This window comes from Rousettus aegyptiacus, unplaced genomic scaffold (genome assembly GCF_014176215.1).
Source record: "Rousettus aegyptiacus isolate mRouAeg1 unplaced genomic scaffold, mRouAeg1.p scaffold_m13_p_8, whole genome shotgun sequence".
Taxonomy (NCBI): Eukaryota; Metazoa; Chordata; class Mammalia; order Chiroptera; family Pteropodidae; genus Rousettus; species Rousettus aegyptiacus.
Genome location: NW_023416311.1, coordinates 51,134,820 through 51,160,834, shown reverse-complemented (window position 1 = coordinate 51,160,834; position 26,015 = coordinate 51,134,820). Strand labels below are relative to the sequence as shown.

The 26,015-nt window shown below is 31.9% G+C and overlaps 1 pseudogene; it reads left to right on the top strand.

Moving 5' to 3' along the window:
• Nucleotides 1-13,888: 13,888 nt before the first annotated feature.
• On the top strand, nt 13,889-14,007 carry LOC118606943 (annotated as a pseudogene).
• Nucleotides 14,008-26,015: the final 12,008 nt, after the last annotated feature.

The window sequence follows — 26,015 nt, the reverse complement described above, 5'->3', positions numbered from 1 at the left end:
ATGGTTTCTATCTCTTGATTAGACCTAGACTCCTAGAGCTCTAAATTCACATAGCACGAGTAAGTTAAACTGGTCAAAGGAGAGTTATCCAAGACACTGTTTAAATTAAAAAAATATATGTTGTTTTTTCCCTCATAAATTCACAGCTTTCTCTCTCTCCTTTGTGCCCCAGGAGTACCATCTACATGCAAGGCATACTAATTGGGTTCTCATAGCTTTAGAGCAAGTATCTTGTTTGATATTATCATCTGTTTAAATTTAGGCATCTATTTAATTGTACACATTCAAAAATTTCTAAATTACTTTTTTTCTGTCTTACTTTTCTATCTCCATGGAAAATATTCAACAAATATTTCTGGGAAGAACACATAACGGACCATGGAACTTAGTTGTGTATGCCTAGGTCTACCTTCTTACAGTCATGAAAAAAAGATCAAAATTGTAGGAAAAAAGTTGTAGATTCTCATTAATTACTTAAAGAATTTTCCTAACAATTGAACATATTAATGATTCGAAGGAATAAAAATATCCCACATTTATTCTTTTCTTGCTCATCCTTCATGACACTACATTTTCTTCTTAAGGGAACATTTCTTTTTATTTTTTTTAAAGGCATATTTTTTCTTCAAGTCTCAAAACTCCATGCACACACTTAAAGTACCTAAGATAAACCCAATGCTGAATTACCAATAATGCTTCACAAGTATATACATTTGTTGTAAATCAAACCACTTAAATTATTTATCAAATATCCACCTGCCTACTCATCTGGAAAATGTTAATACTTGGAATCCAGGAATAAAGAAACAACTGGGTTCACGAACATATTTAAAATTTTTTGAGGATTAGTAGGTATTAAAATGACTTATAATTAATGTATATTTTGCTATTTATTTACAACACTGACTTTTATAATTATGACAAATAACATTTCCTTTTGAAATACTTTTATTAACTTTAAATTTTAAAGAAGTATTAAAAACTTCATTATTTCCTAATTGTAGCCTTTTCCTTCTTTTTACTTTTTCAAGATGACAATTAACTAGTTTAATACTTATGGTGAATAACTTTTATTCTCTCTGTATATTCATGAAATGAGTGTAATATTTTTAGAGTGCTGCATATAAATTACATAGTTTACCAAGTTATATATGTCTATAACATGTAAACTAATTTTCTTGCTTAGAAAACTCCATATGAAAAATCATAGTGGACACATATATCAATTTTAAATTTCAAGTGATCTAATCATCTGAATTCTCCAATAAATAACTTATAACTTGGAGTATGTCACTTAAGTTATCCTTCTAGTTCTCTTAGGCCATTACAGTATCTTGTTTCTGCTCAGCAGGCTTATTATAAGTATAGTTCTTTTATGAATAAATAATTGCTGTCTTGTATCTTCTACTAGGGTAGGATCTTCTTTCCTTCTATTTTGCTTCCTGCTCTCTATTTGACCATGGATTATGGAGGACATAGAAGACCTAATAATAGTCCATTAAGATCTTAAGGGGTAAGATTTTTCATTCTTGATTTTAGAAGATCTTCATACCCTAGCAAAAGCTAACTATAAATTCTATTTCTCCTAATGTAAAGCATGTACACTCTATTAGTGCACAGTATGTTTTAGTGGGAAGTATTTGCTACATTCAATTAGAAGGTTCTTGAAATGAAGACGGAAAATCAGAGTAATAAACAAAGGGTGTTATGTTGAAACCCATCTGTGCTTTAAGAGGGGAAGGCAGTTAATATATACGGTGAACATGCTATGCAAAATTTTAGTTATTTTTGAAAGTAAAGAGTTCATGGATGTGATTTATGTTGATCTAATATTTTTTCTACAAAGTTATACTGTATATACAGATCTGATACTAAAATATGATGGAATATAGGCTAGCCATATGAATTATTTGTGCCTCAGTTCTCTGCCTGAATATACTATCATCTATATTTCCTAATTCAATGTAGATTGAACCTAGCTCTTAGAAAGTTTAATGGAACAAGTGCAAATGTACTATGATCTATCACTGTGCTTAAGAAATCTGGCAAAACCCCACCTGAGTCACAAGTCAGAATTATTATTCTTTTAACCTCATATGCTGCTCTCCACTTCACTCTTTTAGCTTCACATAAACTGACATAGACCTGGTTTAGTGTTTTGCATTTGCCTTTTCCTCTGCCTGTAAAGTTCTTTTTCTAGAACTACTTTGGCTAATTTTGTTACTTCCTTCAGACCTTTGCTCAGATGCTACCTTCTCAGTAAAGTCTTCCCTAACTATCTTATCTAAAATTATGGGCCTTCTCCTTGATATTTCCTATTCTAATTACCTACTATATTTTTCTCCATAGCATTTATCCTGATCCAATATAGTTTACATTTGTATGTATGTATGTGTATGCGTGTGTGTGTGTGAGTGTTAAGGTTACCAGATAAAAAGCAGGATTCCAGTTAAATTTGAATTTCAGATATAAGTATGTTCAAATACTTCCTGGTACATACTTATAATAAATCATTATTTGTTGTTTATCATAAATTCACATTTAAACTGTACATTTTAACATGCAATATATGAAACATACATTTAAAACAAAATATGCATTCTTTAACCATGACATATTTGGGACATATTTATGCTATGCTAAAATTTATGTTATTTATCAGAACTAAAATTTAACTGGGTGTTTTGTATTTCTTTTATATACATGTAGCAATTTATGTGTGTGTGTGTGTGTGTGTGTGTCCCCATTAGAATGTAATCTCTACTAGGGAATTTTTGCTGTTTTGTTCACTTATGGAGAAGTGAACAAATAAATAGAGATGCCCGATTGTATATATTTAAGAGTTAATTAATTTGCTGTTAAATTAAGATAAAAATATTTACCTATAGGGATTTGGTGAGGTTTAAAAGAAATAGTTTATGTAAATAGTTTTTCATAGCACCTAGCAAGGTAGTTTTGTTTTGTTTTGTTTTGTTTTGTTTTTTTCCATATTAGTTTGCTTTTATCTCCACAGTCATCCTGTTGACAGAATGGTCATTCCTTTACATTTGTTACACTTATTATTATTGTTACTGTTCTTAATCCCAACAAGAGCCCCCAGATATTCAGGGTGAAGAGTTCTCAAAATCTTGAAGGTTTTGATATAGGAAATGTCATGTACTACTTTCCCTAAGTTTGAGCTCAAGAGATATTTGTTTTGTTTCCAGAAGACATAGTCAGTGTCTATTAAGTCAAGTTGAAGTTCAACAATATTTTTCCATTCTTCAAAAAACATAAAAATAACAGATTCCTTTTCTTTTCTCATTTTGGAAGGCATAGAAGAAAGTCAACCAAAAAAAAAAACCCTATAAAAGTTTGGACTGAACCTATAAATTGACACCAAATGTGTTACTTCATTTTCAAATAGAAGTCTATTATAAACAAGAGGAGGATATAGGTAGAGGGATGTGCTTAAAAAATCAATTATAAAACTATTTTCAAATAGCATAATTTCAAAACTTTAAATTTCCTGCTTTCTGAAATAAGCCTGATAAGAGGTGAACAAGTCAAATGCACTTTAATGCATTAAGTGCTGCTTGTGTTTTACAAGGAGACCCATTCCAAGAAGTTAAAGTGCTCTGATGGAGCAGGGCTGGGTACTCTGGGAAACACGGTGTCATCTCTTCTTACACCGACAATATACAACCACAGGCTTTTATGTACATGTGTCAGATATTGGTGCTTTTTTCAGACCACCATCAAGACTCCTTCAGAAATCAGGTTTACTTAAGTTTAAGCAGTAGATGAATGCTTGAAAAATGGTCGTAAATTGGTTATTTTTCTATAATTCATAGTATGTTTTAAATTTCTCTTAGAGAACTTAACATTTATGAAGACACTTTAGTAAATATTCTTATGAAGTGACAAATATTTTGAGATTTCATATAACCTCACCCAAACTTGTCTGTTTTGTAAATTTTGACATTCACAAAATTACTTTATTTACATAATTGGAGAATACCTGGTAAGCATCATATAAGTATTCGTTAAAATTCTATTATGATTATATCACTAATAATATTAAGCAGATATTTGATATCCCGTATAGTAACAATTGTCTATAGTATTCTATTCAGCAAAGGACACCATGGTTAAAAAGGGAAGATTTATATCTTCATTTTTACAAGTACACTTACATATTAGAATCCTCAAGATTCTTAATTGAGCATCAGAATAAGCATAGACTTAAATTTCAATAACAGACATGCAAAGAGAAGTTCTATTTCTGAATTTACCAATGAAGAGTCCCTGTGGTAGAAGCAAATAAAGCACAGAGATTATAAGCATGGACTTTAGAGTCAGACTCCTGCTCAGCTCATTACTACTCATATAATCCTGTAAAAGTTTCTTATTTTCAAAGCTAAAGTGAAATAATTTGATTAATAAGAAACTATAATAGCACCAGGGTCAAAGACCTTTTGTGATGATATAGTGACATAATTCATGCAAGGTGCTTATCACGAAACCTTTTATATAGTACTATACCAGATATAAATTTTAATTCTTAGTATCATTTTATATCATCTCATGAAGAAATTATTATAACCACCTTGAGCTTGAAGAACTCATAACTCTCTTGGCAGTAATTACTATCATCATCATCATTATCATCGCCATTATTTTAGTTGTTATTAAAGATATTAGTACATTTTAGTGTTACAGACAATCCTTTATTTATAGTATACAATCTATTTTTCCATTACACACACACATATTTTTTACATGCCATGTATACATTTTTGAAAATCGTCATAAATTTAATTGTATTTTCATTTTTCAAAGTAAAGAAGACAAGTAGACTATTTAAAAATTATTCCTATCCATACAGTTTGATAATTTCTATCATACAGGATGATAATTTCTAATCCTTATTTGATAGAAGTCTTTGTATTTTGATTTACTCAACTGAACTTATAAGAGCTTGTGGTTTAAGTAATATATGTAAATGAACTTAAATGATATTTGCATACTAAGACTCATTTAATCATAATATTCATAATCAAGTGAAAATCATTTTGGGTAAGTGTAGCTTTAATGAATGCAGTGAATTAGCTTTAATTTGCAAATGAGTGCTTTTATATAATGCTTTTAAAATTTGACTTAATATAGAAAGAACTGATCATTCTCTTACAATTTTAAAGAAAATATTGAAAGATGACAAGTTTAATTCAACTGCTTTTCTTTGTTTCTGAATAGAAAGTTCTAAAATACTTTACTGGCATATTGTATAATAAATAATTATAGTCGGTCTATGTTAATTAGTCAAGCGACTAAGCCTTTTAATATGAAAAAATTTAACTTCCAGTTAATAATTATCAAATCTATAAAAGCATATTCGACTGAAAAAATAAATCATGAGTTACAATACAATTTAAATTTCCCAGAAAATGGATCAAGTAAATGTATGAATATAATGTATTTGGCTTCTTGAACCCAGTTTATCAAGAAAATTAATTAGTGCCCAACAGTTCCTAATTCTTTTTGAAATAAAATAGAGCTTTAATAAGTAATTCACTTAATATATTAGTAGCCACCTGTCTATATGTGAAGGTAAGATAGTATAGTTTTTTCAAGAATGAGGATATTTGAGTCATAAGGTCTCTGTTCCAATCCTGGCACCGTGGTTACTATATAACCTTGGGCAAATTATTTAACTTCTCTAATGCTTACTTTTCTCATCTCTAAAATAGCAATAACAACAGCATTTGACTTATATGTTTATTGAATTATATAATATCATCCTTGGAAATATTTTAAAAAATAAAAGTACTTAAATATTAGCTATTATCATTGTAACTATTACTATTTGACCAAAGAAAAAGTATATCTTTAGAAATATCCTTCTTGATATTTTGCTCACCATCATGAGACCTGTATAAGAAGAAAATTACAGGATATGGCAGACCTCCCATAGCAACTGGAAGTAGATGAATATTTTTTTTTTTTGTATTCACTCCTTGAAGAATGTCATAAAATCTGTGATTTCTAAACCTGAGTGACAAAAAATGTTTGGTCTGTCCCAGCGTAGCTGATAGGTGCTTGGACTCCTTACTTAACTATCAAACATATGTCCCATAAATAGTATGTGGCTCTCACCCTCCTCTTACTTATTCACTATAAATCCTAATTTCCATAAATCCTGTCCATTTTTATACATATTTAGATACTGCGCTATTCCCTTAGTCAACCTATTCTGCAATTAAATGTACCTGTAAAGAAACAACTCAGTTTTCTGTACTATGGAGACAGGTTAAAAGTGCCCATAGATTTCTGCAGTGTCAAAATTAAATTAGGCTGATGTACAAACTCATTTAAGAGTGACTTCTTGTCATGCAAAGAAATTTGGAACGTAAATATATTTTCTTGTCCTATTTAAAAATATATCCCAAGATAAACTATTTTAACAGCTATTGTTATTAAATATAGATATAAAAAAATAACATTTTAAATGCATCTACATGAAAATGGCATATCCTACTCTCCCAAAAATGATGTCAGAGACAGGATATACCTAATTGTTAGTTCTAGTTTACAAGAGAGGATCAAAAAATGGGAAAACATTGTGGTATGGAAAAATCAAAATCAAAAATTTGGATTGTAAGCAAAGGATTCCTGGTTTTGGGCTACTAGGTACACACATACACACACACACACACACACACACACACACGAAACAAAATGATGATAAATATGTGGTAGGCAGATAACCATCCCTACCTATTCACAAGTTAAAATCTCTATTAGAAATCTCTGTCTGCACAGTAATCACTATGACATCAGTAAAAATTCTACAGACTTGTCCATCAGCCCGAACCCTGAATACCAATCAATGTAACAACATTTTCAAACCATACCAAGTTTTCTCAAATTTTCAGTGAAATTAACTTTACATTTTATCGAAAATATGTATAAATAGTAGAAATACAGTCTCTGGTGTATACATAATCCACAGGCTGAACAAATTTGAACAATGACAAATATTTTCTTTAGGTAATAGATCACAGTGACCTTTCACATAAAAGTCAGCTTTAACAAGACTCATTATTAAACTATGTAAAGGAATTGTCAATTAGGAAAGAAAATATACACAGCTACTTGTACACACACAGAGAAAGACATATACTAGAGACTACTTTAATCTTCTAGCCTGATATCTATATAGATAAACAGTTCTGAAAGAGGATGCAACAGATACTATCTTCCCAAGATCCAGAGCCAATCATGAAGATAGTCAAAGACTTACTGTTTTTAGCTGCCTATAAACAGTTCCTGAGACCTGTAAATCTCACCATGAAAATCTTGGGTTCTGTACATCCCAGGATATACACGTTGTAAAAATCAGGAGTCCCTCCCACCTCAGTTTTCCACCCAGAAGAATTAGGACACAAAAATTCAAAGAGCTCAGAATGCAAAATAAGTGGAACTCGATCGGAGAGAAACTTATCAGAGATCTCAGAGAGTAGCCGAGGAGTCAGAGAACCATAAGACCTCTGTGGATACCATCATCTGCTTCTAAGAGCTGTCCCCAGAATCTTCAGCAGCTTTCTTACACTCTCATCTCATTGCCAAAACTGTCAAATGACAAAATCAGGATGTACAATATTGTTCATTCTCTTGGGTAAGGTCTTAGCCCAATCTTCTACTATAAAGTTATCAACTTTCCTTTACTATTGAAAACTAATGTGTAAGGTGATACTCTGAGTTCACACTCTTAATCGAAGTCAATATTCCTCCCACTAGTTTTAGCATTAATGTGTGATTTTTTTTAACTACTCAATTCGTCTTTATTAGTTAGTATTAAAAAGTAAAAAAGCTTAGACTTCTTTCCTAATTATGTATTTACTTGCTTGTTTATAGCTGTATGGATTAGCAAATTTTTATTTTACTCAATAGGTTATAATATAATTTATTTCAATGTTCAAATTGTCCCAGATTTGTCCAGTAGAGGTTCCTCTGAGTAGGCTCCTGTGTCGCCTTGACAGGTCCTTGTAATTTTTTGAAGTACTTCCTTCATTTTTGAAATATGGTATTCCGGGGTCATTTTGTGGATCCCACAACTCTACTCTGAAATTAGCCATTCCTCCAAGAAGCCCTAGATTTTTATAGTTGAAAATAATATTTAAACACCAAGATCTGTAAACTAGTTGTAGTCATTGTCACTGAAATACCATTGCGTCTACCCCTTCTTTACATGTATGAGAGTCAAGTTTCTCACTGTTTGATAAAAGTTTTAAATATAAAGAGAAAAATAAACTAGATGGCATCCTGTGGTAATGGACTGGAACCGAAGATATCAAATAGGGGGATGAGAGATATAAAAATAAACCCAATACATTTAATTAAAAAAAAACACAAATAATAAATATATGTAAACACACATACACATACATATTCACATATATTTGTATCTATTTTTATTTCTTTCCACTGACCTATCTAATAATATTATTTTGCAATGTGGTAGATCAAGTCAGTCCCTTTTTACAATATTCTTTAGGTTGACTAAACTTTTTGCAGATTTTATTCTTGCCAGCTAAGTTTATTGTGTTCTTCAAAAAAATTCAACAGAAATTTTGATTGAAATTGCTTGAGAATGTTTATAACTACATGAAAGTAGAGTATAGGTCCTGAGATAAGAAGTCAAAAGATCTGGATTTAAATACTGGTTAAATAATTAGCTAGATAAATCGTCAAAGCCAAGTTACATTTTAAATAAGCTCTAATGTTCTAATCTGTAAAATGGGTGTAATAATAGGTATTATAAAATACTGTCAAAATAAACAAGTGAAAAATTAAAGTATGATCATTGTTTTCTCCTTCCAAATTAGTTTTACCAGTTATTTCATAAATACTGTGGAAAGGCAAATCCCAAAAGCTGGAACTAACTAAATCTAGATAAATATACTTATGAAATGATGATTTTAAGACAGACAAGGGAAGGGTCCCTAAAACAAGAAGTAAGAGACAACTACTGGAGAAAACAAGATGTGACCAGAACAAATTCAGACCGGATCACTCCAATATTGCCACAGATTTAAATGTAAAACAACCCCTCGTGTCATTATACATTCATCAACACACTAAATCATGCACTCCAATTGCCATGACAGATCCAGCCCAAACTATATTTGGAAAAGAAAGGGATGGTTACTGTATTAGGGGCTGGGGACAGGAAGGTGCAGACTAGTCCCTTTCTTGGAAAGCCCCACCCGTAATAAAAATATTCTTTACAATCTCAACAAAACACAAGCCCTAGATAAAATAAAAGCCACTCTGCCTGTCCTGGGTCCACAGTTCTGCCTGTAGAATAGCTCTTCTCTTTAATAAGTTGATACCTGGCTTGCACTTGAATTCTTTCCTGTGCGAAGTCTAGAACCCACTCCACACATGGGGCCTACTTGGGTCTGCAGTCGCTCTTCTCTCTGGAAAAAATTTCACTGATTTTCAATTTATGTTTAACTGATATGAACTGTGCTATCCCAACTATGGAGCAACTCAATACACAAATCCTTATCCTTACATTTTAATTAAAAAAAAAAAAAACTTAGAATCTTTAAATTATAATATTTATATTGTGGATTTTATTTATAAAGCTCTGCTTTATAAATCTGTATAAACTAATTAGCCAGACATGTTATTTTAAAAATAAAATTTTAGGAATTATAATAATGGGGAAGTAACATAAGAGACAAATAGGACTACTAAATTTAAAATAACAAAAAGATTTGTTTTAAAAACAGTATTGCCAGGAATCATTTTCTAAAATTCTTAGTGCCTAAGAATATTTTGGCCTTGACATTGCTCGGTCGTTTTTATTATGGTAACGAGTGCGTGAGTGCATTTAAGTCCTCTAATCTTAAAAATGTACATATATACAATGTTCTTTTATAATAAGATTTGTTTTTATTATGTAAGTCTTTTGTTAATCTTAACTAGAAGTTGGTTTTCATTCAAATAATACTGCATCCATATTTAGGAGGGCCTGCTTCACAAAGTACTGTCTGATATTTTTCAATCAACAAAGCCCTTGAAACTGTTCAGCTTGTTTGGCATTTGCTATTGAAGAGTACATTCATCTCTGAAAACAAGATGCAGGGAAATATAGTCCTCATTTTCTCCAGTACTTAGTTTGTTCAAAGGACTGTAGCCATTTTAAGAGGTGCTAAAAATATGCAAGCATAAGGCTCGATCATGCTAACAATAAAGAAGTATAATGAGAATTTACGATGTGAATTGAAGAGTTTCAAAAGGATGCAAATTAGTATCTTATCTAAAAGAATAAAATAATCCCATCAAGTTAAAAAGCAATTTTTCAGATTCTAAGCTTATCATGAGCATTTAAAAACAACCGGTGTTTACTACAGTTGCTGAGAGTACATCACATCCCTTCATTTCCTCAATGGGAGAGTACTTCAAAGATATCAAGGACTTTCACAACTCTTAACGCAAGCATAGAAATGGAGTAAGGGGTCGTTGTAATAACTGGGAAATGTCATCTGAGAAAACAGTATAAATTTTAATGTCAAAGTTAAGAGCAAGAAGATGTTAATCATATCTATCTTTATTAGTCTTATAATGCTGTGTAACAAATTACCACAAACTTACCGATTTAAAACAACATCCATCAATCCTGACCCAGTTCTGTAAGTGTGAAGTTTAGGCCGGCTTATCTGGGCTCTCTGCTTAGGTCAAAGTCAAGAAGTCATCTGGGCAGAGATATTATCTGGATGCCTGGGGAAGAATCCATTTCCAAGCTCACTTACAATTATGTTAGAATTCAGTTCCTTATAGCCGTAAGACTGAGGAGGAAGAGAAGTCATCAAATCTCTCTCTAGTAAGATAGGACAGTGAAGAACATAATATACCACCCCAAGATATGCCTCCTTGACATATTAATTATTTTGAGTTGATTATTTTTAAGAAACAGCAGACACAGGAGAAGCTCTGAAAACCAAGGAAAAGTTTCCTTTCTGTAATATACATTTACATTTATAAGGAAAATGTCAATTTGTAAAAATGTTTCCCTCTCTATATCAGGGAGAGGAGGATGACCAAATCTTTACAAACTTAACAAGAGGCCTGGAACTTAAAACTGCATAACAAGCTGATAACCTTCCATAACTGGCCTCCCATCCACTCAAATTCTTTCTTTTGTCTTTAGCTGGATGTAGTGCTTAAATGGTGGCTTGGGCCATTTCCTGGAGTTACTCAGTTTTCTTGGATGTATTCCAGGTATACAGGAAGTATACATGTTATTAAACTTGTGCTTGTTTTCTCCATTTATCTGTCTTATATTACAAGGAAAGGAAGGTGTCTCAGCCAAGAACCTAGAATGGTAGAAGTAAAATTATTTTTCCTTCCCTACAATAGAAAATTCTTATTCCTCCCTTATTCTTCCAGCTTGATTTTCTTTCCCTCAGACACTCCCTTTGTTACATCCATAAGAGCAACTAAATGACTGACACTCAATAACACTTCTTACTGTGAGGGACAAGACTATAAACCCATATTGCAGTCCAGGTGTCTCAGAAAGGTATATATTGAGCTGCTATAATAGAAATGTATGCTGCTCCTACATACCATTACTGTTTTTTTTAAGTTAATTAATTTATTTTAATTAGTTTCAAGTATACAGTACATTGGTTAGACATCTATACAGTTCATAAAACATAACGCTGCTCAAAAATCATTTCAGAAGTTGATAAAAACTAAGTAACTTTCCACAATTTTACCATTAGAGCATTTTGTATTATCATAAATGGAATACTAATTAGCACACAAAATCAGGGACAGCTTTTTGTATTTCTTCTAAATTATAGAAATCACAAAATCTGTATATAATATCATTCTTACTGTATGTTTTTTATAGACTAATGCTAAACTTATTTTGGAAAGCCCACACACACTCATGAATCATTAACGACATGTATTTACACCATAGCAATTTTTTAAAGAAGAAATAGTGAGTTTATTTAAAATTTTTTCACTTTTGCTACATAATCATAGAAAAGTTCTATAGACAGGTCTCTGTTTGTCTACAAATATTACACATCAGTGACAATTAAACTTTCCTGCATATCTAAATAATTTTTTTAAATGACAGCTTCCAAGGGGATGACTCAAAAGTCATCTTTGTCCTCCAAGCACAAAACCTACGTAGAAGAGGACTGAAGAGAATCATTTTATTTGATTTTCACAAATTATTGTCTAGAATGTGCTATTCAAAATGTGCTTCTGCGACGAGATAAGAAAATTGCTCTAGAGTTTAAATCATTGCGGACTACAACCAGCTTTGAAATACATAGTCAGTTGTTTCTTCAATGTCCAAGCCATAAACTAGGCTTTTAAAAATCGTTTCAATTTTTCAGGGTCAAGGTACATACAGATCATTATTTCTGGTTATCCTGGAACTGTGGTCAGTGATTTCTAAAAAAATTCTAGTCAAATTGAGAAATAATAATGTTTATTTGCAAAGAAATGCATTGCATATGAGTGTATATATAATTAATTTTACATGTTGTTTATATAAACCAAAATTAATTTTAGACTGTAATAGGGAATAAAAAAAAAAGCATTTATTTGACCACAAATAACTGCAGCCTTGGAGACACTTCTCCAGGTAGCAAGCTAATTAGTCTCCACCAAGACAAAGGAGAGGCCATCTTTTATAAAGTTCCTACCTAAGCCCCTAATTTTATGCAAATAAGGTTTCCAAATTGTGCAGTTCTGATTGGTTGGTATGGATGTAAATAAGGATACAATTTGTGTAGTTCTGATTGGACAGGGCAGGTATCAGTCCATTGGTCTAAAGGCAAAACCAGGAACTTTCTTTTAATAATTGACTCAGATGACGTTAATGAGCAGGACACAGTGCAGGAAGCCAAGATTTCAGTCTGAGGTTCTTTTCTATATACAGAGTACATGAGGAGCCTCTGTTAGAAACTGTCCACTGGATTCTCATTATTCATAAAATTTGGGCCCTCAGTTGACCATGGGGAGTCCATCTCAACAAACAAATTCCTTTTCAGGGTTCACATCAAATGAGTCTTTCTTCTCAGGGTCCACATTCACAAAATATAGTAAGAGGAAAAATATTTCTAATTATTTTAAAATTTAATTGCTTCCATAACTTAATAGCTTTATTGTATTATTTTTAAGACATGGAGAAGAAACTTTTCTGTGGCTTTAGAAAAACAAACCAACCATACATCGTATAAGTCTTGATCAAGGAAGGGAACAATCTGGGGAAAACAGAAATGTCATTTCCGGTCTTTTCTATTGGGCCTGCCAGAATAAAATGTAAGATAACATTGTCTGTCTTGATAAATAAAAAGTGAAATAAATGTCATAATACTCAGAAGATCATTTCCAAATAGTAACATGTTCCCGTGTGTCAAATTATCCTCAATTACTCAGTGAATTCCCCCTCAGTATTACGTAAAAAGTGTGGGTTTATGTGTATGTATTTTGTTTTCAAACCAGTGAATCCTAGCTTCCAGTCTTCCCACTTTTTCACACAGATGCAACTTGAACTCAACCATATTCTCTTAAAGAAAATAAGCATTGGAAACAGAATTATTACATAAATAAACAATGGCTTACTTAAAGATGATATTCTGACCCTCCCAAAAGCCAATCTGCCTCAAAGTGTAAAAGCCCTGTTCTATCATCAGTAGTCCTGAGATAGTTAGCCACTAAAAGCAAGGGCTGGCAAAACTCCAGAGGCAAATACATATATATTTTAATTTCCTTCTCATCTCCTGGTTGATATGGATTGGTATGAGCACAGCATTTCACATTTTACACTTTGGTAGTCCACCATCTTCAACATTAAGAAATTTACCATCTAGTCTATGGCCATGCCCCCCTGAACAAACCCAGTTCCATCTGATCTCAGAAGCTAAGCAGGATTGGGTCTGATTAGTATTTGGATGGGAGACCACCTAGGAAGACCAGGTGCTGTAAGCGTAAAAATAATAAAAAAATAAGGGACTGTAAGTGACAAGATTCTTGCAATCTGTGAGGTCAACCAATGGTTGACTCACCTAAAAAAAAAAAAGAAGAAGAAATTCACCTTGTTCAACTTTCTGAAGTTCATGTGCTTAAGATTAAGAGACTGTTTTCCTCTTTCTGATGTGAAATAGTTTTTCTTCTTAATTGTTTATTGTTTTTGTTTTCTCTTCTCTTAAGATAATAGATGTAGTTATGGGTCTCAACCTTATGCAGAAACCCTGCCCCTATACACAGAGTAAAACCTTCATTATTCTGCAACAATCACTTACCTACCGTAACCAGAAAGACATGAGTCACAAAGTTTTCCTGAGTCCAACACACAGTGGAACTGATTAGGAAACACTATGAAAAAGAATAAATTAATAAAAAAATTCTTCGACTAGAAGCTAGAAAACATGTATGGGAGAGTCTATAGACGCTTTCTTGTGCAGCTCTTATTATGGGTCTTTGGCCAGTTCTCCAAGCTTCGGCTTTGCCACATGTGCTGATCTTTACTTGCCCCTCTTGAAGACACAGCTTGAAGTCTTTCTCAGACTTTATGTTGCCCTGAGTAGCAAATTCAGTTTAACTCCTAATCTCATCAGGATTCTATCCCTGATCACTATAGTGACCCGACCACATTTCTCATCGAAATTTTTTCCTTAAGGGATCCCCACTTTGACCAAACCCAACATTACTACATTGGAGAAAGGGAAATCAGATGTCATTATGCTGTAACGAATCTATCACTGACAGGTCATTTAAAGTGTAAAGGAATTTTTGAAGGAGGGAATTTTAGAAATGCCAATTATAGCCACATTCACAGAGTTCTTAATTAGAAAAAAAAAACTTGATTTAAAATAGTCACAACTTTGAGTCATAAAAGGAAGAATCAGTGCCTAATCTGACAATTTTTGAAGACAGCATAAAGAGTCAGCAGGATAAATCTGAGGACTAATTTGCCTATGGTTTGAGAGTACTTTCAACACAGTATAACAAAAAAGACTAATTTAGGGGGTCAGGAAGTATGGTATCATGAAGTGAGCACTGCAAACAGTCTAAAATTTTAGATGATAAAGGGCTTCAGGCAGATAAAAAGGCTTTAAAATGGATAGTGTCTAAGAGAAATTATACTCAGATAGGCATCTTGTTTTATGCAATTTAATTTTTAATGACCTAAGAGAAGGAATACGGCAAGAGATAAAATATACAATTAATAAAAAATTAAGACTACTGGCACAGCCATAAAAAAAATAAAATGAAATAAAACTAAATGGTTTGACTAAATTAAAACATTAAAACAGCTTAGTTACAATTTTTTAAAAATGAATATTTATCTTTCACACAAAATTGTAAGGTATTATAATAAGGATAAGAATAAACAGAAATAAAAATATTGCTTACACATTCAGAGATAGCTGTCAGTGGGGGACCGAAAAGTTATTAAAAGTTAGGATATTAAGACATTATTTATAATACTTATTGAATGTAAAATAAAACACAATATTAAAATATTAATAACTAGAAAAAAATCAGTTCAAATAGAACATACTTTTGCACCAAAACACTATTGCCTACTATGGGAAATGAATTTTACATTATTTTGAACATAATTTCTGCATTTAAAAAAAATTAATTCCATTTCTACACTCTTTTTGGACCACAGCTAATCTAATGTTATACACACATAGCATCTCTGTTTCCATCAGCCACACTTCTACACACAAATACTTAAGGTTTAAAGGTATGGTCCAGAATATCTGAATTCTAGCACAGGTAAATAAGCAAAGAGGCAGGTCTGAACTGCTCTAAACTATGGCTCACTTAAATCCCATCTCAAGTATTCCCATTTTTTCTTTCCTTAATCTGCTTTTCCTAAGTCATAGATGGTGTCTATGATGCAGAAACCCTTTACTAAAGTCTTACTTCACATATGAAATTTATTACAAAGTTTTAGACATCACCATATTTCTCACTAGCTGTGCCATAGAAATAGTGAAAGTGTGCATATACTATAATAGTATGAGAGTATTTCATCAGAGCATTCGTTTGGCATTCTATTGAAGATTCTTGTAGCTAAGACCGCAGCTATTTTTGAGTGTCTATGATTATACAGAAGTGATCTTCTGATATTTTATACAAATTACCTAATTTAATGCTCACACAAAAAACTTAGTAGGTAAAAATTTTTATTCTTATTTTATACTTAGAAATTTGAAGAACAGAGAAGTAACTTCCACAAAATCACAATATTCAACAAGTTATTTTGTCATAGGCAGGCTATGAGCCTTATGTTATCTTTCTTTAAAACTTATACTCGGAACCACTTTGACAACTGTGCACAGAGAAATGACACAGCAGCAAAATAAATGGCTTAAAACATAATTTTACCTAAGGTCAGTCCTCTTCTAATGAAATGTTAATTCAAGTCAAGATATTGATCACTACTAAAAAATACCTATAAAATATTCTAAGTTTGATATACCTCAAAAATAAGAAGGAACCTAGGATATTCTGCAAGATGGGGAGATGTCACTTCTCAGTAGGTCTAAGTGATAAGTAAAATATAATTCTTTAAAATGAATTGCATTCATTTTCACAAAGGAGGGGTTTTGGATAGAGTATTATGGCATAATATTTAATCCATAATACCAGGCACCAATTGAAAAACAGATTCATGAACATTTTTACCGTTGAAAAACATTTTGTACCTTAAATTATATTTTTTTTGTGCATTTCAGGCAGATTAAGAAAAAGCAAAATATAACTATTTTGTTATATATAATAATGAACTGAGATATGAGTACATTCTGCATTGTGTTGCATGATAAGAATAAATAATGGCTGGATAAATTAAAGAGACAAAGACTAGAGAAATAAAATAATGAAAATGGAGAATTCAATCTATTACTTGCCAGGCAAAGAACAAACACCTTCATGTAACAGTATCTTGGAAGGAAAAAGTTAGGACATATTAAATGCTAGAAAAGAGAAGGTCATAATCCTGGTCTTAATTTATCATTTAAAACTAGCCTTCCAGATAGGATGAAATGAATCACTAGTTTGTATTTTTTTTTTTTTCAATTCCATGTGGGTCTCTTTGAAGGGCAGTTTATGTGCAGCCCATATTAAAATAGTGAGATATGTACGACCACCTTGAAGGAAGAGTATTCACACAGATTCTTTGAAATTCACTTGAGAGATTAGTATATTCTCTTCATTTTGTGTACTTAATCATTGATTTATATCGTGATGGACTTATGAATATTTATTTTATATTATTGCTTATAATTCAGTATTATTTTATTTATTATATTATTCTCTAGAATGTTTTTTTTTTCCTTTTTCCTGCTTTTTTTTTTAAGCACTTCCTTACCTTTCTGCAAAAACAACATGCTGCTGGTTCATCCTGTATATTTCCAGAGCACTCTTGAAATTAGTCATTTGTCCATGGGCACTTTTTTTCTGGAGAATATAAAATGTATATATACATATACACAGTGTATATATATATAGTATATGTAATATATATTCATATATGTAGATACATTTAAACATTCTATATATTATGCATATATATTTATATAGAACATTTTATATATATTTAGATTATATATATATATATATATATATATATATATATATATGAAACAAAATCTGGAGACTAGGTATGCATGTTGTTACCAGTATTTAGTATTCTAGGCTATTTCAGTTAACAAAAGAAGAAAACATGTATTTTAACTCATGTATATGTATTTTTTCTCTATGTATCGACATATATCTATATAAAATTAAACATGAGTTCATAGTGATGTCTCCAACTCTATTCTTGACTTTACCCTTTGATGGTCTTTAACTTCTCATGTCCACAATAGACACCTGGCCCCACTATCTGATATTTATTTAATTGTTTAGTTCCACTACATATGTGTAGTGGTTTCAGAATTATTAGTTATTACTTCCACAAAGTACAACTTTATCAACTAGAGTATAGAGCTTGTGCACAGGTCTTTTTGTCTGGAATCTTCCAGATGCAACTCATTTCCAAAGTCACACAAGTCAGCACTCCCCGACTCCCCCGACCCGAAACCCCTTTTAGTGAGGTTGTTTCATGCATTTACATCACAATTAGATTGCTTTGTTTTGTAATTTTTATGAAATGGGATCCTCCATGTTCCAAATGTTTATTGTTTTTGTTTTTGTTTTTAATTAGTCCACATTAAGATTCTCTCTTTGTGCTGTAAAATTGTAGAAGTTTTAATAAATGCATAATGTCATGCAGTCAGCAGTATCATACCTTATTGAATAATTTTACCACCTTAAAATATCCAGTTTACTTCATATATTCAAACTCACTCTCCAATCTGGCAACAACAGATCTCTTTACCATCTATGCAGTAAGTTTGGCCTTTCCAAAATGTCATAAAATTGGAATCATACGCCACACAGCCTTTTCAAACTTGCTTCTTTCACTTAGCAATATGCATTTAGATTCGCCTAAGTCTTTGCATAGATTGATACACCATTTCTTTTTTTTCTTAATCTCTGCATAGTATTCCATTGAATTCATGTATCACAGTTCCATACAGTTATTGAAGAATATCTCGGTTGATTCCAGATTTTTGTGATTACGAATAAAGTTACTGTAAATATTCACATGCAGGATTTTATGACATAACTTTTCAAAAAATATGTAAGAGAATGAATCCTGGATCGTATGGTAAAACTATATTTTGCTTGGGAAAAAACTTTCAAACTATTTCAAAGTGGCTGCATCACTTTTCATTCCCAACAGTACTGAATGAAAAGTTGATGCTCTACATTCTCAGCAACGGCTACTGTCTATTTTTGGATTTTAAGCACTCTAATATGTGTGTGGTGGTATCTTACTCTTGCATAAATTTGCAGTCCCTTGATAAGAAATGCTATTAAACATCTTTTTAAATGCATACATGCCATCTATATATTTTCTTTGGTGAGCTATCTAGTCAGATCTTTTTCCTATTTTCTAATTGGGCTGTTTACATTTTTTTCTTGAGTTATTAGAGTTCTTTGTGTACTGTGAACACACATTCTTTAATAGAAATGTGCTTTGAAAATATTTTCTCCCAGTATGTGGATTGTCTTTCTTATTCTAACATTGTCTTTTGTACAGTAGTGGTTTTTATTTTAATAATGTCCAACTTAATTTTTCTTTTATGAATCATGCTTTCAGTATGCTATCTAAAAACTTATTAAAAAGCCAAACTAACTTTTCGCCTATGCTTTCTTCTATAAGTTTTATAGTTTTGCATTTTACATTTAGATTTATGATCTAATTTGTCTTAACATTTGTGTAAGAAATAAGGTATATAGCTAGGTTCATTATTTTGCATACAATTATTCAATTATTCTAGTACCATTTACTGAAAGCTATCTTTACTCCATTAAATTGACTTTGTGCCTTATTAAAAAATGAATTAATAATATTTGTGTAGGTCTGTTTGAGTTCTCTATTATATTCCACTGACTTATGTTTCTATTCTGTCACCAGCAATATGCTGTCTTGATTACTAAAGCTTTATATTGTTTTGAAATCACACAGTTTGAGTCCTCCAACTTTGTTTTCCTTCTTCATAACTGTATGGACTCTTCTAGGTCTTTTGCCTTCCCTTAGTAAAGTTACAAATGGTTTATCAATATCTCCAAAATAGCTTTCAAGGACTTTGATTGACATGGTATTGAAAATATACATCAAATTGGGAAGAATTTGTATCTCAATAATACTGAGTTTTCCAATTGTAAACATATAACAACTCTTAGTTTATGTATATCCTTTTTGATTTCTTTCATTAGTGTTTTGTGTTTTCCAGCATGCAAATCTACTTAGAATTATGTTAGCATTGTTTTTCAGGTGTTTGTTTTGTTTTATTAAGTAAGGAAGTTTCCACTTATTTCCAGTTTACTGAGAATTTGTAACATAAATGGGTACTGGCTTTTGTCAAATACTTTTTGCGAATCGATTGATATTTAATTTACCACTTAATGTGGTAAATTACATTGATTGATTTTTTTGAATGTTCAACCTACTTTGCTTCCCTGGCATATTCCCTACTTGCTGTATATTTTTTCTTACATTTTGGACTCATTCGCAAATATTTTATTTTGAATTTTTCGTTATTCATTCATGAGAATTTTTGGATGATAGTTTTCTTTCCTCGTAATGTCTTCTTCTGGTTTGGTATATGGTAGGACTAGCCTCATAGAATGGAGGAAGAAATGTTCTTTCTGCTTCAATTTTTGTTGGATGGAAGATTCCATTAGTGTTTATTAAATCAAGTAAACTTAAAGTGTCATTCAGGTTTTCTATATCCTTACTGATTTTCTGCCTGCTTTATAGATCTGAAAGCAGAAGAATGGTGTTGGAAGTCTCCAACTATCATAGGATAGTTGTCTCAAAATAAAAGTTACAAAATGTAAAGGAAAATAGCTTTAAAAAAATCAGTGACTGGAAATAAGGAGAGTAAAAATCCATCATGGCTGTGCCCTGAGTGCTGGGAAAAGTGTGTACATGAGTATTAAGTCCTTAGAGGGCAGGCTGGCTGTGGCGGGTTCAAGTTTTCTCATTCACAATAATAAATTTGAGAGAAAGAACTGCTCAGTTGGAATCACGTTTCCCAACCTTCCCCCAGTTTTACATTTAGACAGGATAATGTGACCTATTTTAGCCCACAGAATGGTAGCAAAAGTTAAATAGATAAATTTCAAACCAGAGTTTGTGAAGGATATGTGACTTTACCTTTTCTCTTTTTATTTCAGACTTGATGTCAAAAAACTCAGGGCAGTTTTGGAAGTCACTTTTCTAGATAGCACAGCTTTTGCAGTCTAGAACCCCAAAGACTGCCTGGAATAAAACATTGCTCACCTACCACTGCAATGTCACATTACTAAGAAATTATTATTTTTTATTGTGGTCAGACACTGATTTTAGTACATAGTTGTTAAAGTGCATATTGTTACATAACAAATATAATAATATATTTCCCATCCCTTCCCACAAGACCTGGAGGAACAGAATAAGGGACAATAGGAAACTACAGAAAATGACAGGTAACTTCAAAAATAAAACAAAACAAAATTATAACAAAAGTAACACAACTTTAAAATACATGCTTATTTAGGACTGCCATTTAGAGAAAGTAATATTTCTTGCCATCCACATGTAATTAGAATCTAGTTGTTTACGTGATGTTGTAACTATTTACTTAACTCTCAAGTTTTTGAAGAAACTGCAGATGAAAAACTTCCTCACTTAAAGTAACAAATAATATGTTCTTATCTGAATGTTTAGTGTTTTGTTCATGTATCCTCATTAACACAAAATGAGAAAAGGTATACACATAAATTCTTTCTCATTACAGTAAGATTATGCACTTTAGCATCTTTAGTGTTATATTTAAAAAGCATATATCATGAATTGACAATGAAAATTGCCTAAATTCATTTTCAAGTAATTGGGAAAAATTATCGCCAAAACTCCCTCCCTTTCTCCTTCTTTCTCTCCCTCTCCTCTCTGCTTCCCTTTCCCTCTTCACCATTGCCTCCCCCTGTTTTTCTTCCTGTCTAAGAAATAAAAGTGAATTAATGAAAATAATTCATTGGTATAGTACCATGATATTTAAAAATATATTCATCAGAAAAAAGACAAAAGATTGAAAGTGGATTGAAATCTGACAAAGTAGCAATTTTGTCAGAAATGTGAAAGACAACTAAAGGAAATAAGCAGATTAATAGATATTAGAAAATAAGAGCCCTGAATTATACAGTTCTTTGTGAGCCCTATTACCAATCAACAACTTCTCTTAAATGCTTTCACTTAGCAACTAAAGAGTATTTGCCTTAAAAATTTATATGATATGCTTAAGTTCAAATTCAAAACTCTAATTTAAATTTATGTCATAATATATTAAAACAAACAATCATCTTGGGAAGTATTATTATAAAGATGGGTCTATTTTTAGCCTAGTGCTTATGAATAAAAATCTTTTATGCATGCTGGATGAGAAACTTATTACACTGATTCTCCTCCCTCAGTACTTATCTGTGAGAAGGTATATGAACAGAACCTGAAGAAACCTATTTCATTCAAGTAATATTTGAGGATGATAATAAAAAAGTAGAAATTGCTAAATTGTATTAAACACTACATATCAAGAACTTTACTAACCACTTTATATTCTTTATTTTACCTAATTTTAAAAATGAGATAGGTGCCCACTATTATTACAGTTTAACAGATGAGAAAACTGAAACATTGAGAGGTTTAACAAATTCCCCAAATCATTACAACTCTTAAAATTTAGAGCTAAGAATTGAACCCTGGTGTCTCTAATTTCATGTTCTTTACCATGTTTTGCTCTGAATTCCAATCATTTTGTCTCTATCCTTTTTAACCCACTGACACACTGTGGTTGTAGCCTATTTCAATGTCTTTTTTAATCTCTCGGCTTCTTTCCTTCATTATTCCTTTCGACAACTCTTTATGCACTCAGGCCTTCTTTATTCATGTTTCTATGGTTATGGGTGTAGATCACCATAATTACTGCATTCCCATGATAAAAATTGTGGTGATACTTACAGGACCATGTATAGGGGTATTGTTGTTACTTGTAATCAATGTATCACCAGTGAGCACCTGAACTAGAACATCAGGAAGGCTAGAATAGGGTGTCAAGGTCTGACTGGGTATATCAGCTTTTTGTGGTTGCTTTGGGGAACCACCACAAACTGAGTGGCTAAAAACAAAAGAATTTTTTTCTCTCACAGTTCTGGAAGCCAGAGTCTGAAATCTAAGTTGTGGCAGGGTCACATTCCCTCTGGAGGATCTAGGGGAGAATCCTTCCTGGATTATTACCACTTCTGGTGGTTGTTGGTAATCTTGACTTTCTCGGTAGCTGAGTATTTGTCTCCGCCTTCATGATACCTTCATGGGACTCCCAGAAAGCACACTCAGCCCCTTCCTAGTCAGTAGGCCTGAAGGAGAATCACACCTCTGACATCAATCACTAGATTTGTTTCAAATAAGTATATAGACTCAAATAATGGAAGAATTTATAAATTAAATTTATGCAAATTTATAAAATTCATAGAGATAGTATTTACACAAATAGTATCACAGAAAGACTGTCCACCAAGCCTGAAGATATAACTCTCTGATGATGGATGACAGGGCAAATTCAACCTGAGAGTCTCATCAGGCCATTGAAATCATGTACTGTGGGCAAATGCCCTTTTCAAAACACTACTAAGATGGACAGAAGCCACCCAAAATACCACTTGTATATTTTATGAGCATGAGCAAAGAATATGGTAGAAAAAGCTACCAAGAATGTAGATTTTACTTATTTAACTGTGTTATTTGAAGGTATGCATTTTGGGAAAGGGAGAGGCAAGTTATAACTAAGTAAAATCATATAACCTACTAAAATTTGGTAGGAAAAAAGTATGTGGAAGTACCAATTCTAGGACCCCTCATAATTCACTGTATGACATTAAATAAGGTATTTTAATTTTGTGTCAACGAGTGCCCTCAATTAGAAAATTAATATTTAAAAGTTATGTTCTGTGAGACCTAGATAAATGTTTAAGAATACTGACTATTATAACATGTTATATAAAACATTAAAAATTGCATAATTAATAATATTATAATCAACTCAAATTTTTAAATTATTTTTCTAGTTAAAGTTAAGGGTATCACTGTACCCTGAGTGTATTCCTTTAAGTTAGATTGTATAAGATTATATGAAAATCAGTGCTTATAAATATAAAGTGCATTTTTTAAGGTAGATAGTTTAAAAATAGAATTTTTAGTGAAACTATCTCCTTGGCAAGGATAGTTTGTCATAGTGACTGACAACATATCAACCTAAATATTAAACTTCACATTGTCCTGAATATATCTGGCACCTTCAAATTGCTGAAAAGCAAATTTTTAAATAGTTTTGTGGTAAAGTATATAGCTTTTTATACAGAAATTTATAGATACAAATAGATACAGGTAAGCTTTAAAATGTTAAAGACCAATAACAGACCAAATTCCCAAACTGTTATTTTAACCTCATATTTAACAGGAGATTTCCTGACAAAGCGATGCCTCTTGGAAGTTCTAAAAGCATTTAGGACGTCCTGCCTTCCCTCACAGCATAGCACACCCACCAGCTCTGCGTGGCAGGGCTTGTGTTGTTACCCTCCATTTCCCACTGTGATAATTTGCACCATTTTTCACTTTCGAGTCAGCCTTTGTGTTTTATCTTAGTTCACCAGTTAGTTGCTCAGTGACCATGGCAATTTTATTTGTTTTTCTATACAGTAGCGTCATCATATGTATATAAGAATGCCATTAATAATTATCTCAAAGTTGTTATGAAGATTCAATGAGTTAATAGTGTTGAGAAGAGTGGCTGGTAGGTTGTTAAGTATTTAACAAAAATGACCTAGCGAGTGATGATGAAGATGATGATTTTAATCTGCTACCTAAATTTTTTATACTACCATACATTAGATAATTTGATTATTTAAATTTAAACAAGTGGCAGAGCAGCTAAAAATTACAGTTAATATGTACTACTTGCACAGATAATCATAAAGGTCGGGATTAGAAGATAAAATATGCTATGTACTGATATGTGAAATGAACTAAACCAAACATAGGAATTGAAATGCTGAACAAAATATGAGTAAGAAAACAAGAATTAACCATCTGGTATAATATGAAGGAGGTATATATGATATGACACGAACATATTAAATAATAACCCCTTGTACATATTCTATTTTCTCCCCTGATCTCTTATATATAGACTATGAACCTTTTAAGATGTGTTGAATTCAGTTAATTTTCATGTATGAGCCACAATTTCTTACTTCTATGTTCAATTCTAGAAACAGTTTCATTTCTTCTATATTTCTACCACCCCACATTTAATTAAATCTCAACTTTAGACCTAGGTGTTTTAGCAAGTGAATAAATCCTATAATTTTTTAAATGTTTAGCTAAAATTGGTATAATGTGAACATTTTTATTTATAACTCTGAAAACCTTCAGAAAATATTTCTTTCTAAATTAGCACAACCTTGAAATAAAAATGATAGGAGATATAATCATATCATAATAATTAGGGATTGAACTGTTGACCCTTAAGCTTTGCAGGATCTTCTTGAACTAAAAACCTATCTTTTTCAGGAAAAGGATATATATAGTCCAACACTTCTCCCTCATATCCTTGGGAGCAAAGCAGTAAATCTCTATAGAGCCTTTTGAACTTGAGAGGATGGCAGAATTCACTTTCCCTTCAATAGAAAGAAAAGAGTCCTGGCTCAATTCAGCCTCAAAAGCCACTACAGAAAACTGTGGCTTTGAAAAGGATGTCAACTAAACATGGAAGGAATTAAGTGAATACATTAGAATAAAGGGGAGTGAAAAGGAAGAAGAAAGATCTATTAGCATCTACTAATGATGCTACAGATGTCAAGATCAGTGAATACAGCTGTCCCAGTCACTCTCATGACTCACTAGTCAATGCCATAACTACCACTACAGAATCAAAAATCAAAGAATGAACACTGCTGTATGATTAAAACATAATATGTGTTAGATTAATGAACTTTTTGCAACATACTATGTGCTTTACTAAATACATAAAATGTCTAACACCTATAGAGCACTTAATATGTGAAAGGTATCATTCCAATTGTGCACATACTGCACATATTAACTAATTTAATGCTCACAATAACTGTGAGGTAGTGTTATTTATCCTCATTGTACAGATGAAGAGACTGAGGTACAGAGAAATTAAGTGACTTGCCCATAGGAAAGACTCTAGAATCTGATAACTGAAACTTCATGATGACTCATGATTATTTTCCATTCATCCCCTGCCACAAATCCAAATAACAAGAAACCTATTGATAAGAAGCCTGAAGTAATACCACTCTTAGGA